Here is a 4,109-nt window from a genome sequence, read left to right as displayed (position 1 = left end):
TTTCTCCTCCCTGAAGGTAATGCATGTATGTGTGTGAGAGTGTGTGTACTTCTGTGGTGCATTATATCAAGTCCACAGAAAGCGAGCAAGATATGTGTCTATAGATATTTATTTCTGTTTTCTGTAAAATTACGTCTTTCCTAGCCACGTCTGTACCAGTGCAGCCCGACACCTCCACGGAACAGCAGGTTTTTTCACCCAAAGAGCAGTGGGCTGATGAAAAAGCTGAGAACCTGGTCTATGAACCAACAGAGACCATAGCTGAGGAAGAGCCTGTGATTGTGCTTGATCTGGTTCCTGTTTCTCCTCCTATTGTTCCTTCTTCTCCGGCTTTCCTGAAGAAGAAAAGAGCCAGAAGCACCTCTCCACCTGCCTCTCCTCCTACTCTGCCATCTGTCTCTCCCATAGACCAGCCAAACCAACATTCATATAAATCGCCTGCTGCCCATGCCATCTCGTTAAGTCAGGGTGGCCTATTTGAAAATAAGAAGAGAAAGGGTAAGTTTTGTTTTCCTTAGTCCTGTGACTATTTCTTTTATATCCATCCATTTTCTTACACCAGGGGTCGGTAGGGCTGCTGGTGCCTATTTCCAGCAAGAGGCGGGGGTCACCCTGGACAGGTTGCCAGTCTGTCACAGGGCAACACAGAGACAGACAGGACACACAGCCATACACACAGACACTCACACCTAGAGAGAATTTAGAAAGACCAAAAAACCTGACAGTCATGTTTTTGGACTGTGGGAGGAAGCCGGAGAACCCAGAGAGAACCCACCTTGCACAGGGAGAACATGCAAACTCCGTGCAGAAAGACCCCGGGCCAGGAATTGAACGCAGAACCTTCTTGCTGCAAGGCAATAGCTCTACCAACTGTGCCACTGTGCATTTAACGTACATTTTTGTTATACTAACCTCAAATTCTGAAACAACAATAATGCTTGTCTTGGCCTTGTTTGTGAACCTTTGGACAAGTACACAGTATTTGTTTTAAGTTTAACTAACTGCCCTGAAAGCATAACCCAAGCCTTTTGAAATTTGACACAAGTGAGCAGAGGGAAAAGACACGACTGGAGATGGAGATTAACAAAGATAGAGGCAAAGCTTATCCACTTTGTTGCTATCTTCGTACATTGTTTTTATACTCCTCTACAGACATTTTGTCAAAACAGCTAGTGATATGTGTAGCCACTCTTTTTTGTGTGTTTGAGACTCTTAAGTCAACATTGCTCTGCGGCCTTGCTGTAGCCTGTCTGGCCTGAGCAAGCAGCATAGATTGCTTTGATTCCCCCTCGCTTCTAGAAAGACTTGCAGTATAACAGTTGTCTGTCCTGCAGAATACCTGTGGCAGTAATCATAGCAGAGCAGACCCATTCCAATTTAGTCAATATTACAAATAAATCACACATTTGTAAAGCAGAATGATGCTATCATCAATACTCACCACAACGCTCAATACTCCATACTCACTCACAACTCAACCACAACCACCGTGTGGGGCAGTGGGGCTGAGTGAGACTGTCATATACCAGAATGAGTCCTGAGTGACATGGTTATAGTATTATTTCATATTTTTGTGTTAATGACTTTCACTGTAACTATTAGGAAAACCCAACTACCGACTTAAGGAGTCAAGCACTAAAACAAAATTCTCACAGACACAGAAAACCTTGATAGACAGTTTATAAGCAACAAAAACTTGTTTTGGGTTTAGTTACACTTTAAGTATTAGTTTTTCCATTTCTGTGGCCACTCTAAAGTAGTTAAATATTAAAAATATTTAACTACTAATAATATAATATCAACCTCTGACCTAATTTGAGAAAATGTGTAAATCCATGTAAAGAAGAATAAAGTTTAGAAGGTTTATAAAATATGAGTCACCATACTAGTTTTCATTTTTCAGTGTACACTCTGACTTTAATTCTTATTTTGTTTTTATAATTTTTTTTTTCTTTTCTTCTCATTAAGGTTGCCGGAAATGTAGCAGACAAAAGGTGTTCCTGTTTGACTCAATCACTGGGCATAGGACTAATGCGGTAAGACTTGAAGTGTTTCTAATGTACCCTCTCAAAGTTTATCTCCACCCCAGTCAAACATGCCAAGATGCACTGAGAGACATTGCCTGTGTGGAGATGAATAGATGGGGGGAGGGGTGATAAGTGGGACTGTGGTATGCAAAAATGAGCACAGTTGTTTACTTATAAACCTTGTGGTTACATTTACTGACATTCCAGACTCCTTTTCTTTCTTTCTATCTGTCTATTGTTTTCTAAGGACAAAGAAGGGCATTACAATAGGAATCAGTAGTACTTATACCACATAAGTCACAACATCTCTGGTATTGCAGAGCAAAACAAATTCACACAAAAAAGTCAGTATTTGCACAGAAACATAGAAGCATAGAGATAGAACTCCAAATAACTAAATTAGGCCTTTTATCATAAAAGAAATGCTGATTTGGGAGTTCTTTCGTCTTTCTAAAGAAAACCCATGACCACTTATCATCCTTCAATAACATGTAAAAACCACTTCCACACTTAAGTATTTTAGAAACAATTTATGGATATGTTGTGTGATGATTGCTTTAATTAATGCATTTATCTTATTTTATGTGGTGTCTAGGGCAAAGAGGAAGTAAAAATTCATTGGTTGCCCTGCTCTGCTTGGTGAGAAGTGTTTCTTTGCACTTATTAGAAATATTATTTTGCTATTTCAGGGGGAAGTATAATGGAAAATCAACTTTTGGAGCTGTATATCATGTTATAATGTCATCAAGCTTTCTGTGGCCTTTTGCCACAAAAGCTTTTCCTTGGCTTTTCAGTCTCTAGCTGAGATAGTGCCCTACAAAGCATACATCCCACATGCAACCCCTCAAAGCTAGTGGCAACAACAATTAGCAAACACCTGGTGGAACAGCCCCTCTGCTGAGCTCATGTGAGGGATCTTCTCAGTCCAACTCTACTAAGAATGGCTGTAAACTGCTTGGAGGAGTGATGTTGTGATTACATCCTGAAGGCAGAGTGTCAGAAGAGCAGGCGCTTCTTAAAGAAACGATGACCCATTTTCAAAGGGGTTTATTTGTATCTCCAATAGCCATTGCCTTAAACATGGCTATTCTTCCTGGGATCCATAATTTAAAGTGTGCAAATGGCAAAGTGACATTTCTTTTAAGTCATTTTTGATAGAATACCTATCAAACATGTTGCCTTCATTTTTTATAATAACTGAAGGTAACAGACTTACTTTATTATATTATGAAAAGGCACTATGGTCCTATAAATTATTTAATACTGTGCCTTTTATAATTCATACAAGCTGGAAATTAAATCTGAAACGGTCACTTTCTTTGTGTTTTATTTTTTTTAGACTTTTCTAAAAAACTAAAGCTCTATGAGAGATTTTTCTTGTTTGTGTAATGGTAAAAAATGACTGTGCAGTCAGTTTGTCATTGGATACTTAATGATAATTCAAGATAATATTGTATCTTTGGGACACAACAAGATGTATGTACTAGCTGTTAATTGGGGGGGATTTAGGCAGGGAAAAGTCTTTGGCTACACAACCTCTCTTTTAGAAAGAGAAAATTGTCAACTTTACTGCACAAAAAATCCACCACTTGATTTTATTGTTGTTGATCTTTTCTAGCGGGAAAATCTGGGATGACACCTGGGAACCTGCAAGTGAATTCACACATGTTGCTGTCCCCCAAGAGCTTCTTCCTTCAGACAGCAAACAAGTCCTTCCATGATGTTGCTCTTTCTTTTTTTGTGTTACAAAGTTGTAATTTCCATTTTTCTATAACTGCAGTTTGACTATATTAAAAGGTTTTCTGTGTAATATTGTTTTCGGCTTATTTTGGGCTGTTTATTGACACGTCTTTGTCATGTTCTGTAAAAGACTGAGTGATGCTGGTTGAGTCACTGCATGAACAAGTTATTTTGCCTGTATTGAGGCTTCAAATTTTGAACAGGATTGTTTGTACATTTTGGCTTGTAATAGTTGACCTGATGTCTTAAATCCTTTAAACATTTGTTTTTGAGTGTTTTGAAGGTTGATGTGGATGTACAAAGTATAGTCTATTAAAATAGAAAAAAAATGTATAAATATAA

General features: G+C 38.5%; 1 long non-coding RNA gene across 1 annotated transcript; it reads left to right on the top strand.

Annotated features, from left to right (window-relative positions):
• Nucleotides 1-432: 432 nt before the first annotated feature.
• On the top strand, nucleotides 433-3,817 carry LOC111609545. Its single transcript, XR_002753179.1, has 4 exons — nucleotides 433-498; nucleotides 1,969-2,036; nucleotides 2,623-2,666; nucleotides 3,646-3,817. It is a non-coding gene; the product is annotated as an uncharacterized LOC111609545 (long non-coding RNA).
• Nucleotides 3,818-4,109: the final 292 nt, after the last annotated feature.

The sequence above is a fragment of the Xiphophorus maculatus genome, chromosome 8, assembly GCF_002775205.1.
Source record: "Xiphophorus maculatus strain JP 163 A chromosome 8, X_maculatus-5.0-male, whole genome shotgun sequence".
In the NCBI taxonomy this organism is placed as follows: Eukaryota; Metazoa; Chordata; class Actinopteri; order Cyprinodontiformes; family Poeciliidae; genus Xiphophorus; species Xiphophorus maculatus.
Note: the sequence above shows the minus strand (reverse complement) of the source record. Positions and strands in the feature narration are given on the sequence as shown.